The following is a 16,440-nucleotide window of genomic DNA, read 5'->3' on the forward strand; positions in this document are numbered from 1 at the left end:
TTCTCTACTAGCCAGACGCATCTCACTCCTGTCAATGATATTCAGTTTACACTAAAATGAAAGGGCTTTAGAATGACCATCTGCTCTACTGCCTCTGTGGTCCACCGCATAGATCCTTTCACTCACAACTCAACTATTCTGTGGACGTTGAGTGTCTAGAGACCCTTTAGACAGATCTGAACCTGAGATTTTTACCAAATATATAATATTCATTATGTTTGTCTGCATTGCCTTCACAAACTTCACAAACTTCATCACACCTCATACCAAGGGCCATATCTTTCACTAAGACTCCTGTGAAGAATGACTGACTCCTCTAGATGAGCAAACATTTCAGAAAGTATTATTTGTAAATTCATAGGGCTATAAAAAATAAAGGGATAATGTCTTAGTGGCATAGTCCAAGTTCACAATCACGGGAAAACTGAGCATCACATTGTAAGTCTTTATGTCTGACATATTACCGGCCGGTCCCTGGCTGTACAACCCAAGGTTCTGACCACAGAACCCTAAAGGTATCAATCTTTAAAAACCATCTTGTAGACAGATCCTAGCTAAAGATGCCTACAAATAATAGAGATTTGATCAAATAAGTGCCTGCTGTGATGTGCCCATGCTCTGGGAGATGCATGGGGAATGCAAATATGAAAGGCTGTGTCTATAGCTTTCTAGAAATTCATAATTTAGCTGGGTTTAGAAAGACGTAAAGGAAACAACTATAGCAACAACAACACTTTAAGAAAAACTTCCACAGGACAGAAAAGAAGGAAATGTATTTCTGCCAAAGTTATGGAAAAGTTTTCCCAGGAAAGGTAAGAACCTGGATCTTAAATGGCAAAGAGGAATTAAGATGTTTAGACACCCAAACAGCCAACAGCCAGTCAAAGTACGAGATCTACGCAGCTTTCAAGAGCTATAGAAAATGCTACTCCCAACAAAAACATATTCTATGCTATATGCAGTTTAGTTGGAAATAAATCTATTTCAGTGTTGAGAAAAACTAAACACATTGTAGTCATTTAATAAACATTAAAATGTAAGACTCAATGACACTACACAAACAACTGCACAGATTTACCAAGGAACGTTCCCTACTCATGTAGAGGTAGACTTCCTAAGATGGTGTTCTTGATATCTATGCTCCAAAGTTTCATTTTCTGTGCTTAAAGCTTCATGGTCAAATTTCAAACAAAACTTGGATGACCCTGAAAATCTGGTTAAACGAAGAAGGATGCATTTGCCACTTGCACTGCTCAGCTGGAAAATCCCTTCTCCTAGACTCCAAAACCCTTGGCTGCTGTTCCACGAAGAAACAATTGTTTCAAATCTTGTTGTGGGATCTTAATTAAGAACACAAACTAGCCAGAATTCCCCCTTTTAAGTTCTGATAAAAATTTACATGAAATAAGAAGTAGAAACTATTATATCTTTCTTTTTGAAATTTGAAGCATTTGCTGCCAAAATGCTACTACATATTATTTCAGGATACAAGTTGGACTCCATTCCATCATGATTAACTGTTTCCAAGTTACAAACAAAGCAGCCAACAGTGACATTTTCTATACCAAATATCTTAAACTTGGCGGCACATTTTCCAAGGTTTTCCAAATTACTTTATCTTTGCAACAGCCTTATGATGCAAATAAAGTTGGATTTAGCCTATTTTACTGGAAAGACAAGAGAAAAAGACTGAGCGAATTATCTAGGATGACACGTTATGTTTGAGGCAGAAATAGAGCTCGAATTCACATTTCCATTCAGTCAATCAGAAAATTTCATCAACCTATTATATGAAGGGAACCACAGGAGAAAGAAAAATCAATGAGACATAAATTCCACTATCAATGAAATGGCAGTCCTATTACAACATGGAAAATTTAAGTGCTTATTAGACACCACAGCAAAGGAACACACACATCACATTAGCATGAAATAGCAAAGACAAAATGATGACTTGAGGAAGAAAACGTCACATTTGAATTGGGCCTCGAAGGTGGAGACGGAAAGAGGAAGAGTCAGGTAGAAATAAAACACGTGAAGGGATATATAAGGCAAAATGGTGATTCTTAATGTAAAAATGGTGGTACGTGTCTAATATAAATCAAGCCCAAGTAGTAAACTGAACAGGAAATAAGATGTGAGTACATCTGGTGTTATTTCCACATCAGGGTCCTTCCGTAAGATTCCCTCATCCCTCCATCATTTTTTAACTGTGAACCCGTATATATCCCTCGTGAGTGTCCCAACATATATTCCCCAGCTTTCCTTTCAGGTCAGAGAAAATGTGTCTCTGGCTGATGGGGTATAGGGATAATTGATACATACTTCTGGAACATGTCTTTAAAGGATTTCATGTCCTCTCCTTTTAAGCTGCAGGTCCTCTTGGACTACTGGCATCAAAACAGAAGTGCACAGATGGCAAAACGGCATGATGCAAGGGCCTGGCTGTATAGTATTCTGAAAAAACAGAGCTACGTTACTGTGTCCTGGATTCCTTCTGTAGGTGCTGACTGACCTGAGAAATGAACTCGTGTGTGACCGAGCCATTTGTCCTAGTAGCCCACAATAGCACACGAAGCCTACACATCAGCTTATAGTAATAAGTGATAGTTTGAAGAGCTATCAGAAATCATTTGTTTGATCTGTTTTCAGAACCTATGAAAAACTTTCTGAAGGTAATAATTAATTACAAATGGCTTAATAAACTCAGAAACACACCTTTATAATATGCTTTAAAGTTTATTTTCAAATTTTAATGTATATTAACCACATATATTATAAAGACAGGATCAAGTTTATTCTATAACTAAGGAATCAAACAGTATATGATAAAGTTAGTTATAAATGAGATTGATAGGCTCAAATAAAGCTAATTTTAACTTTATTTAATCAGATAAATTATGTATATGTACATATATATTCCAAGCCACATTGATAACTACAAATCCACTCATATGAAGACTCAAATGATTATTACTATTGGGAAAATCAAAAAAAATGATTTTGCTCATTAGGTAACAAGTTTCCATTTGCTTGTTGGACTCTTCATGTCATATTATAAATACATAATATTTTAATAAGAGTATATATAAATATGATAACAATAAGGATATATGAGTAAAAATAAAATAATAGTATAATATTTTAAAACATGGATACATAAAAATCACAAATTAGTCCATTTGGAAAATCTGAGAGAGAAAAAAATGTGAGTGCAGTAGAACCCTTTTGATTCCATCGCTCTGCAGGCCAATGCCTTGTCTCTCACCTCATTATCTTATCCTCATATGCCATCATGTATCACTTCTTTAATATCCTTGAAAAAAGTAACTGGGCTGGGGATGGTCAGAAAAAATGTTCTTTCCATTTCATAGACTCACTGAGCCTGGCTGGGTTCGCCCAACTCTCCCAATCAGTCCATGGATTAAACATGGGACCATCTGTTGTGGACCTCCCTGGGGCGAGATCTTGAAGGCAAAGAAGAGCCCACCAAACCAGTACCAAGAATTTTAGCTACACATATAAATTGACAATGCTACATCTCTTTTATCTGATCTCCTGCCAAGCAGCTAACAAGCAGGCACTACTGGAGGTCAAAATGATGCTCTACAGGACAAGAGTAGGAACCCATCAGTGGAAGTCAAACATGTGAAAGAGGTTAAAACAAGACAGTTCTCTTTTCTTCCTTGAACAGTTTTCCCCTGACCTCCTATCGAGCTTTAGTACAGTGTCCTCATATTTCGAAACAATCAGTCTCTTCGAGGTAGAGAGAAAAGCCAAACACACACCAACTTTGTTAGTGGAGACAGAGCATGTTTTACAAGGTCCCATTTACTTGTCTGTACACACAAGACCCTGAGGCTATATGATCTATCAAGATTAGAAACAAAACACAGTAATTCCAAGTGAAAAGCCACTCACAGCCTAGCTCATCCTAAAGCAGAGGGGCTTTGAAGGATCTGACCAAAGGGGAGATTAAATTAAGTTGCCAAGCTATTTTCAAGGTGGAAAAGTACTGGCCCCCCATAAATGGCCTTCTGTAGAAATCAGTTCTGACCACCTTTCTTAAGCAAGGACAGAACTCCCCATGTGACCAAGAACAAGCCTCCCTATACTTTCTAGGCAAAAACAAAAACAAAAAAACCTACAAACACACACACACACACACACACACACACACACACACACACACACACACACAAACAAAAGCAAAAATGAAAATTTTCTTAAAAAGGCCAGGTACTACACACTACTTGAACAGATGGACACAGAGGAATGGGAAGAGCGAGTTTTACATCTTAGGCAATTATCTGTTTCAGGTTGTTCAGAAATGCCTCTGAGATTGTTTTTCAAATTTTCTCATCCCTTTCACACAATATTAAAAAAAATGTTGCACAACTAACCTATTATACAAAGTAATTTATAAAATGCTGAGAATGGACAGTTACAACTGTTTCTTGTATTATGATACAGAAAGCATGTCTAAAGAGAATAAATTAATATTAATGTCAATAATCAAGTTAACTAGATCTGGGTAGGGGTTTAAGGTTTACCACCTGTATTGTCCTTGGCTGGTGCCTTAGTTTGAGCCCTGAGCCCAAATCTGCCTATCATAATGTTCTACTTGTAGGCTTCTAGGACCCTCTGGATCCTTCTACTTTACCATTCTCCCATGCTCTCCACAGTAGAGTGGAGAGTGGGATATTACTTTCTCACATACTCTGGTGCCTCACCTTTGACCATGTCCCCTGGAGGAGGAGACCTGGTGGCACTCAGAGGAAGGACAGCAGGTTACCAAGAAGAGACTTGATACCCTATGAACATATACAGGGGGAGGTAATCCACCTCAGGAACAGTCATAGGGGAGGGGAATAAGGGGAAAATGGGAGGGAGGGAAGAATGGAAGGATACAAGGGATGGGATAACCACTGATATGTAACAAGAATAAATTAATAAAGGAGAAAAAAAAGGAAAAAATAATCAAGTTAACGTCTTCAATACTATAGTTGGACTTTAGTTGAGAGCAGTAAGCCAGGAGTTGTGGCACATACCTGCTCACACACTTGCTAACCCTAGAATTTGGGGGAGAGACGTAGAATGAACCAAAGTGCAAAGGGAACCTTGCCTATAGAGTGAGTTGGAAGCCAGTGTGGACTCATGAAATGAAACAGAACAAAACAAAACAAAGCAAAACAAAACATAAAGCAATAGGTAAAGAAAGGGTGGCAGTAATAGCTGCATTTAGTAAGTCCTAACTGAACTTCTGTGTTTCTGACTCTCACTTTCCTTCTCAGAAGGACAAGGTTGGGGATTCCAAAGGAAGCTTCAGTGCCAACTCCAGCAGAGAACACCTTGAGATTTGAGGCGTTCTCTTGACTGCTCATTCGTGACAAGCTCTTTCAGTGACCCTGGGTGAATGCCCTTATTCCTCTTCTGGTAGCTAACAAGTCTCCTTCAATGGGCGCACATCAACTAGCACACTAAAGGGGGTTCATCGCCCAATGGCTATACTTCATGTGGGAATACCGAAGACAACTCCTGGGCCCTAGATAAGCGCAGCCCAGAGAGTCTGCAGCTACTAGAAAGGAGAAAGTCCTGTTTCCTCCCATACCATCGTGGAGAAAAGCAAACAGGTGACAGAAGGGTCACTGACAAGCGGTCCTGGTACAGATGACAAAGACTAGAACGTAACATGATGATTCTTTGAACAAGGAATTTCCTAAATAAGGCAGTGGTGCCACTTCTAAGATTCTACTCACGTGTTCACTGAGGCCTCCTTTTCTTTTCCTATCCATATCTGTTTAAAAAAACATAAGAACTCATCCCATCATACTTCTACTTACGTGCGGATCAAATACACACTGTCCATTTCCATTAATCCCACACACACACACACAAGTGCACAGACTGCAATCACCTGAGATCCGCTTCTGTATTATATATAACTTTTGTTAACAACCATGCCTTGACCCTAATTAGCCTACTCCCTAGAAGCAATTCTTGGGTAGCAGTAAAAGGTGATAGTTTTAGAGAGCCCTTGATCTCTCACTACATGGAGCACATTTCACACCTTTGTAACATTTTGTCTAAAACAAACAGTAAGAAGTTATATCTGAAGCATGTACTCTGATTCCGCAGCCCAGGTCTTCCCTGAAAGTCACCACCGCCACAGCCATCAGGCATGGCACTTAACGAATGCCCAAGGCTTGAGCTCCCACGAATCAGTAATATGTGCTATGAACTGTCCTCTCCCACCCATCTACCAAAGTTACTGTGAGGCCATTACCTTACATACCTTGCAAAGTTATCAGACTTCAAAATCAGTGATAAATATAATTATTACATATAATCTAACACAAATAAGACACCTATCTTGTATCAAAAAAGCTATCAAAGATGGTGTGTGTGTGTGTGTGTGTGTGTGTGTGTGTGTGTGTGTGTGTGTGTGTAACAGAACCATATACATATAGGGGGTAACAGAATCATATATATGTGTGTTTCTGTGTGTATGTGTTTAATAGAGTTGTGCACACATTGTGTGTGTGTTTGTGTGTTGTGTAAAAGAATCAAATCACTGATAACATTTGAATGTGTGTGTGTGGTGTATGTGCACACATGCATGTACATTTGTATGTGTGGATACATGTATGTGTGGGTGTACTTTCAAAAGTGTCTATGGGTGTTGGTGAGAGGCTGATTGCACATGTCTTCCTCAATCACTCTCCATTTTCGTTACTGAGGCAGGGTCTTGGTGAACCTGGAGCTGACTTGTTTTTCTAGCCTACCTAGGCAGCTTGTTCATGGAATTCTATCTCCAGTTCCTAAACTTTGGGATTAAGGTACTCTGCTGTCCCTGCATGGCTTACATATTTCTGAAGATCTGACCTCTAGTCTTCATTCACTCTTGCATGCCCAGCACTTTATCCACTGAGCCATCTCTATAGCCCAGAACTTTTAAAAATCTAATGTTTTTTAGAGTCAGGATCCAAGTGTCTAAAAGGGTTAAAGATATATGCCTGTAGAATCAAACCCTGGGACCTCAAAACCCATTTATTACGTGCTACTGAATAAATGCTTTCAAGTTGCTTCATCTGCTTCCATTTCTGTATTGCCAAAATGGAAAGTAGCAGTATATCTACCCAATCAAAGCTTACCTTAAAAAGCTATTAATAACCCATGGAAAATGTCCTCAGCATTAGGCATAACAGGAAAAACCAATGGATGTTAATATTCAATTTATTATAGAAACCCTACCATAAATTTTCTTGCAATAACTACATAAAACAGAACCATCTCAGCCTTATGCCAGAAAGAGGAATGGATACAAACAGGAGAGCCCCTTCCCTTAATGAGCTGATAAATGCAGTAGTTAGACAGAATTTACTGGCATATTGGAATATCATACATTTATGAAGACTGAAAATTAAAAGAATTCCCAACTATAAAAATTTAAGAGACAGCAGGCAACTTGCTTCAGACTTGCTTTACAAAGAAGAGGCATCCTTACAAAGGAAAATTACTCTGCTAACTCTCAAAGAACAGATTATAATTTTGCTCATCTGTTTAGAACAAAAACCAACCGTTACAGGCTCGAGAACACAACAGCCTAGAAATATGAACAGAACCAATCTTTGTCTTCAAACGGCCTCCAAATTCTCAGGACATTTAAAGTTAACACTGATTAGAGCCGTGATTGAATCACCTTGTATGATGCTGTCTGCCTCGGGGAATCTCACTTCCCGGATGCTACTTTCCCTAACATGTTCCACAACTAATGGGTAAGCGCTACCGCCACACACAACTGCATACTGGCAAGCAGTCCAGCAGGGTGACTAGTGGTATCTTGAAGAGCTCTAAAAGCAGGAATTTACACACACACACACACACACACACACACACACACACACACACACACACGTGTGTGTGTGGATAAATACATGTGTGGTTAGTGTCCTGAATTTAAGACACAACTATAGACAACAATTCTGTTTGATTTTGCTTAAGTATGTAGGATAAAGTATATGTCTCTCTCTCTCTCTCTCTCTCTCTCTCTCTCTCTCTCTCTCTCTCTCTCTCTCTCTCTCTCTCTCCTTTTTTTTTAACCAACAAGTCTAAGACTTATTAGGAATCATTTACTTTTGAAATCAGTCCTCCACACAAATCTCTTCCCTTATTTCCCTGTGAAAACAAATCAAAGCTAAAAAGAACTCCTGATGTCAGCAAACCCAGTGTTTTGCATTTGAATTGTACCATCAAGTTCAAAACACTGAAGCAAAACTGAAACTCCTTTTGGAATGTGACAGTTAAGAAGGCAGAGCAATGAAATGAGAGATGAAGACAAAAACACCCCTTACAGAAGAATTAAATAAGATCTCCCAGGTAAATGTCATCTCCTCCCTACAGACTTTTACCTGCACAGGATACTTGCAAAGACTCATGCACAGAGTAATTTTACATCCATTTCTGGTTCTATTTCAGCACTGAAATGTTTATAGGATATTCAGTGTTTCTGGAGTAAATTATACCTAGATCTTGGTTAAGCTAAAATCACTTAAATTACCTTTTTTTTGTTCAATTACTTGGAAGAATGGAAAACGAGAGCTTGACAGAATGAAACGATGTATTAAGCAATGGCCGTTTCGTAGCTGTAATTGCACAGCTTAGTGGATATTGATGCCTTCGGGGTTGTAGGCAGTCACCACAGCTATTTTTACCAAATGCCTCAAATAAAATCCAAATCAATTCATATTATTTAAATATACATATTATACATGCACATGAACCTTCTTGAGCTGAGTGTTTCACCAGCTAGTGTGGTAGGAACACCACAGGAAAACACACACTCACCGTGCATTCGATGGAGACATGCGTGCGCTTGAGCATGCTATTACGGATTCCTTCTAAGCACTCTGGATAATCAGTCCTAGAAAACTACCTTAATGCATCTCAGAGACTTTGGAAATGTCCCAAATTCTGAATCATTGCTTACTGATTAAATGTCACTTTCTTCTAGAATCTCATACAATGAACCCTTGGATCTCAATGTGACTACGCCTCTATAAGAGGACCAGGGGCATATGAGGGTGGAGTTCTGATCCGATAAGGTTGGTTGGTATCTTTGTTAGAAGTAACTGAACAGTCTGTGGCATTCTGTGAGGCTAGCATGGGGAAAGGCCAGGTGAAGACCACCAAGAAGAAGGAGAAATACAAGACAGAGAAGTCTCCAGAAAAGTCATCACCAGGCATCAACTTGGGACGTGACAGAGAGAGCCGAGTGAGAGTTACTCTGGATGTGACTCTAGGTTTGGAACAGGAAAAGCTGCCCTGGAAACTTATTGCATCAGTAGGTGGCATACCCTAAGTCCGGTACTGAAGTCCAGCTACACAGCAATGGCTTGAAAAATGACAGCAAAACATCTGAGTGTGCATGACACACACTGAGCATACATAGCACATATATATAGGCATGAAGGCTGAACAATATATACACACCTGAGCATAACATACATGCATACATGCATGTACCACATATGCACATTTATGCACACCACAACATATACATGCATGAACACAAACTATACACATACACACATGTACCATATATATACCCACTCACACATGTACACAGATGAACACATCTCATATACACATGGGCTCTATCCTTTATCTTTTATTTCATTTACATATATATTTTTTGAGGGAGGTTCCTACTATGTAGTCCAGGTGAGTCTCAGCTTCTAACCTTATCTTGTAAATCTAAAGAAACTCTGGGAAAACTTCCACAATCTACTGTGGTAGCAACGTCAGGTGCCTGTTCTGAAGGCTTCACAAGTGCCTAAGTCCGGCTTGCTAGAATTGTTCAGACAAGCTCTGAGCTCACTGGGAAACATCCCACATAATTGTGTTCTGGCATGTGAGCTGCTTTACCAATAATATGCAACATGTCAAAAAAAAAAAAAAAAGTAACATGCCTCTCTGAGGCACCATTTCAAGAGCTAGTGAGATGGCTCAGTAGGTAAGACCTCTTGGAGCCAATCTTGATGACCTAAGTTTAGACCCTGGGTCCTCCCTGGTGGGATAAGAGAACTGAAGTCAGCAAGCAAGTCCCACTCTATTCCACATGCACACTATGGCATGTGCATTCACACACACACACACACACACATTCATACATACACACATAAATATACACATACACACAGCGAATAAGTAAAGGATGTAATAAAATTTATAGACTAGTTTCAACCATCCTATCACTAAGCAGTTTTTAAAATTTACTTTGACAGACTTCAAATAGTTAGTGATATTCTAACTTAGGATGTGTACATAGTCCACATTGCATCATCTAATAGAAAATGAATTACATACAGAAAATAAAATGTTAACAAAACTGTTAAATTGATATATTTTTTGGAAAAACACACATATGTACAAAATTTTAAAATTCAAAATTTTACCTACTTGTTCAATATAAAAATGCACTCTTCTCTTGTGTGTAAGTTTTATATTATCAGAATGCCATGGATTTATCCAAATACTGTATTATTAGAGACTGTTGTGCTTGATTTTTCATAATTATCACAGAATATAACTTAATACTTTTTGATTTATTAACTCACAAGGTATCATACTGGCCCTAGAATATTTTGCAATATCAGCTAGGAAATGCTACTGTAGATGATCACAGTTGTTGGAAGAAAAAATAGATTTGAAAAGGGGTTTTCTGGGATCTGGTATCTAAATAAGAAAATGATATAACAACCTATATCAAAAATAAGTATTTGAATAGTGGAAAAAATGTGGAAAGCAAACAAAGAAAGATGTAATCAAGAAGTGAGGCTGACACGCCTCATGAACCTAGCGTAAGAAGAAGGAAGAAAAGCTAGGAATGACTCTCATGCAAATTTCTAGTTTGAGCAATGAGAAAGTAAAATTACACACCAACCAAGAAGTAGATTATTCTAAACGCTCGCCTATACACAAGTGCACACACATAACCATTTGCAAATTGTCCTGTGTTTCTGTTTAATCACGCCATTGTCTCACACATCCCTCCCTCCGTGGCTCACTGTGCACAACATTTCCACAATGAGAGAATTAGATGTTGACAAATGGTAGGGCTGACACCGTACACTAACACTGTAATTCTAAAAATGCTCCGAGACAAACAAACTGCCCCACCGTTTCGGCATGAAGGGAAGAGAGCTAGCATGGACACCGGAGATAAGAATTGATTTTGTAATAGAAATTATTTGTGTTTCTTATCTCCAGACAAAACATTTCAGCACCCAGGAAGAATCACCTCCTATAGTGCTAATTAGCAACGTAAATCTCAAGGAGAGCGATGTCAAAAGACTTTATTGTTTGCCACTAAATGTGGTAATTGAATTTCTGACAGTTTATCCTTTAAAAATGCAGAATCTTTAATAAACCACAGTTTAAAGTGGAGATCCCAATTTCCACATATCATCTCACACAGAAAAACATGAACTGCATTAAAGTCAGAGGAAAAGCAAATTTATTCAGAGAATGATCAGTGGCGATAAAGGATTCTCATGCATGTGAGAATAATTACAAAACCCTGGTTTGTCAAATGAGTATTTCACATTGCAAATTCTAACATGTGTCTGCCTTCTGAGTAACACTAAAACAAATAGAGATTGCTTAGAAAACTGTGTAAGTGTCCCTATTGGGATGTGCAATTACAGGCTGCAATTCTGTAAATTTTTGATGAAATCTTTAACACATTTTGATACAGTAAGGCATCTATGGTATTGTAAACACACACACACACACACACACACACACACACACACACACACACACACACACACACACACACATCTGTCTCTAACCTTCAAGAGACTGAATTTATACTGTATGTATGTGAAGTGTGTGCTGGTGTGTGTATGTGCATATGTGTATATGAGTGCGTGGTATGTGAGAGTACACATGTATGTGTATATGTGTGTATGCATGTATTTCCTTTACAGCCCTATTATCTTTTTTAAAAGAAATTATTTACCTAGTCTCTCAAATAATACAAAAACATTACAATTCCTGTCACATTAATTACTGGTATCTTATAACAGTGATGCCCAGCACATGATAAATTGTTACTTTTTTTTGTTCTTGTTGGATAAATGATACAAGCCTTAACAAAATCCATGGCCTTGCAGCTTCTGGCTATGTTATACTAATATAATATTTATTTATTTATTGAGCATCACCTTAACAATTATATGAGACAGGACAGCAAGAAATATCCTGAGGTATCAAAACTACTCATGTGTTTCTCCTAGAAAGGAAACTTCTGACCAAGCAAATCTTATGCAGAAAATGCAGTGAGGTAGCCTGCAACCTTCTGAGACATGTGGATTGGGTACAAATGTTATGTGTGACTGCAGATGGGAGCTTGTCCATCTCTGTCCTGATGATCTGGAAATGCCTAGCTGAGGAATTCAGAGTATCAGATGTGCATCCGCAGCACAGCATGGTGGAGTGTGCCCACTGTCCCCTCCATCCAATCAACATCACTATTTGATTATAAGACTCTGACCATCTGACCAGTCTTCTGAACAATTGCAACTGACCACTTGTGACAACCAATAGGCACAAAAGACCCAAAGTCTAAGTATCATCAGACTCAGTAAAACATAAGCATAGAGGGACCTGATACTTTATTATACAAAGATATATTGATAAAATTCCTTCATCCTGGCACATGAAAGACAGTAAGGTTACCAAAGGTTTCTTCACTGAAAAGAAAACCGGTCTGTAGAAACTGTGCTGTGACAGCATTTCCCACTTTCCAACAACAGTCTGGCAATTCACTATGTTCAGATATATTTTTTAATTTATACATGGACTACATTCTAGCTTCTCCAGATAGAATTTAATCACAGTCTATATGTTTCATAAATAACATGGGGATAACAAACAAAATCTGTGTTCTATTTATCATGTCTACATTAAAAATATTTCATTTACAGCATCACTTTCAAAGAGGAAAAGTCAGTATAAAATGTCACACAAGTGTCAAAGTATCATTATTTCATCTGTTAAAACTATTCTAATATCCACATTAACTGCATTAGAATAATTGACATTGGGATGTTTTTAATTATAAATTTCCTTAGGTGTTTAATTATATGTCTGACTGTTTTTCCTGCATGTGTGTCTGTATATCACATGAATTAGTATCTATAGAGGCCAGAAAGGCATTGGATGATTTAAAACTGGAGTTAAGAGTTAGTTGTGAGCTACCATGTGGTCCTGGGAAGCAAACCCTGGTATTCTGGAAGTTCAGTCAGTGCTCTTAACTGCTGAGCTGTCTCTCCAGTCCTTAATTAATTACAATGTCTAAAAAATAAGCTCCAGAACCATGCTTCTCTTGGTCACAAGTAGTCTTCCTCAGACTGTCAATATGTACAAACATTTAATGGGGATGCTGCGGACTAGTTAGTCTCTTTTTGATTTCAGAACAGTAGTTCTCAAATAGGATATAAACTCCAGAATGTTGGTTTGCAAGAAGCTTCTAGTACTGACTCTATGCCAAAGTCCTCACTGGGAGCCATCAAATTAACATCTTGAGGAAAAAGACTATTTATTCAACAACTATTTATTGAGTATCTTCTGAGTGCCAGGAGGGTTGGATACTCTCTGCCCTTAACAAGCTAGTGACACCCAAGGAAAACATCCTCACGGAATTGCTGTGCAGCTAGACCAGTGGCAGGGGTGAGACAGAAAAGCAAAGACCCCACAGTGCTTTATAGGGATGTTCTTAATTAAGTGCTTGGAATGCTAAGGGACCCTGCAGAAACTGTCATGGGAATGCTAGGGACAGTGGTGGACTGTGCCTAGATGCTTAACATTGCTAGTAACCCTTAGAACACTCAAGACGCGTGAGAAACCCCAGGATCACTTGTCTGTACTCGGTCAAGCATCTCTAACCTGTTTGCATCTCATGGAAAACACCTCATTAATAAACAGGAAGAATTAGTCCTCCAGGGTTGACCTCCTGATGAGGGAATGTGTAAACTTTACCTAAGAAAAACACGTACAGCTCCACTTCATTTATTCAGCTACTTTAAATATTTGGAAACATCTAAGAACTTCGAAACTAGCCAAAACAGTACATTATGCAGGCAAAACAAATGTTAGCACCTGCTCCCTATGCCAACACACGAGACGTAGAAGAGGACTCCAAACTCATCCAGATTCTATATAGGTTTAATTTAGAGGTTATTGTAACTGGTAACCTAAAACTAGAAATCAAGGGAAGATTGGGCAGAAGCACATGGGCAGAGTGTAGCCGGTCACAGCTGACAGAAAAGCAGAGAGGGAAGAAAGAGCGAAAAGACACGGAAACATGGAATGCATGTCGGAAGCCATCCAAAGCAGAGCTGGCTTTACAGATGATGAACATGGCAGTCTTCCTCTTTGCCTCTCCCTTCCCTAGTCTCCACCTGGGAGCTGCCTGCCAGAGCCCTTTTAATGACAGCACCAGTCCATTTAGCACTTGTAACCCAGTAACACATAGAAGGACCCTTTATGATGCACCTAGGGGAGATGATTTTAGGAACACCCAAAGGTGTGTGCTCCATTTCACTGATCTTAATTACTCTTTAAAGGCATTTCGCTTTAGAGTTTTGACTGCTTTTGTTAACTGCACAAATGTAAGATCATTTCAAGCACAACTTCAAGAATGAGCAGTTTGAAAACACAGCATGTTAGTATTGTGATCATAATGGCAATTAAAATACTGTTGAGGACCACCCTGCCATAACCATATATAGCAAGCTCAAAACAACAGTGGCAGTCGCTCCTTTGGATAAGAATATCTGTGTCTATTTGGTGTACACGTGTGTACATGTTCATGAATGAATGCATGTATGAGTGTCCACGCATGTGAAGTCCGGAGCTCAGTTTGGGTTTCTTCTCTCACTCTCCACTTTCTACTTTGACAACATCTCTCTCTGAACCTTTAGTTCATGGGATAAGCTAGGCTGTCTGGCCAGCGAACTTTGGGGATCCTCCTGTTTCAGTTTCCCTTGCGCTGGGATTCTAGGCACACACCACCACACCCAGGCTTCTCCGTGTTTGTTGGGAACACAAACTCAGTTCCTCATGCTTGTGTCATGCGCACTTTAAGCATTGAGTTATCCTTCCAGCCCTGAGATGAGCATCTTAGTGGACCACTTCCAAGCATCTGCTTTCTAGGAGTGCAATTCATAAGTGTGTTCCCTGGGACAAAGCTCATGCATTAGACATTGTTTAGATGGTGACTCCCTCTGGAGTTTCCTTTGGCTGTGGTATGAACATTTCCAATGCTTCCTCAATAGCATAAATAGTTTTAGGATTATCGACAGGCTGGCAAAGAGAAAGCTGTCAATTTCCCCATCCTGTTCCCTAATTTCTCATGCTGATATCTAGCAGAAACCCGGATTTCCTACCGTGCGGCTTTTGGCCTCCCACTGTTGCCACCACTGTGGAAACAGACTGATAACACAGTGCAGTTATATCATCTCACTCTATTTCCTTGTGGAGGCCAGGAAAATGTCCCCCAAAAATGGAAATGAAAACTTGAACACAGGTATCCTACACCCCACTGACTTGGAATGTCTATGGATCTGACTTGAAAAAGAGACCATTCAAACTGCTGCAGACTAACGGTGCTTACGCTTCCAATTTGAAAGGAATCGTAGGTGAAATCCATGTTGAAGAAAAGCTGGACTCAGGGATTTTCATTCCTCTCTGCCTATCTCAAAATCAAAGCACTAAGAGGTATCTCAATGGGTTTACTTTCCATCACCTTATAACCATTGTGAGTATGATGTTGCTCATGCCAGAACTTGTAGAAATCTATGTGCTATAACGTGGCTGATGAAAAACATTATATATATATATATATATATATATATATATATATATATATATATATATATATATATATATATATATATATACCAACATGATTACTATGCATGTGAAAATAAACTGTTATCTTTTTGAGGGGTGTTATCTGTGTGGTTCTGAAAAGCTGGCCAAAACCAAAGCTGTAAAATTAATACATAAACATAAATGACCACCGTGAGTAAAGAAAATGTGGTATATTCATACAACAGAAAATTATTTGGCAACAAATAGGAATGAAATCTTGGTATACATTGGAATAACAATCATTATTGAAATCATAACACTGAGGTGGAAAGCCAGAAGTCTATATTTACTTACATAAGTTCAATTTATAGAAAATGCTAGAATAGTAAAACCATGGAGACAATAAAGATTAGTGGCTAAAGTGGCAGGGGTGACTAGTGGAGAGCGGTAAGTACAGAACACCATTTTAGTGTGGTGAAAATGTTCTACAATAGCGAGGATGGCTGCAGACACAAGATACCAAAGGGCAAATTTTATTATATGTGAATCCTATCTTAA

General features: G+C 38.7%; 1 protein-coding gene across 1 annotated transcript in view; it reads right to left on the reverse strand.

Moving 5' to 3' along the window:
• The window catches only part of ASXL3 (ASXL transcriptional regulator 3), a 182,225-nt gene that overhangs the window by 135,074 nt on the left and 30,711 nt on the right, over window positions 1-16,440 (reverse strand). The window lies entirely within an intron of this gene.

The sequence above is a fragment of the Acomys minous genome (genome assembly GCF_964271855.1).
Source record: "Acomys minous genome assembly, chromosome: 4".
Lineage (NCBI taxonomy): Eukaryota > Metazoa > Chordata > Mammalia > Rodentia > Muridae > Acomys > Acomys minous.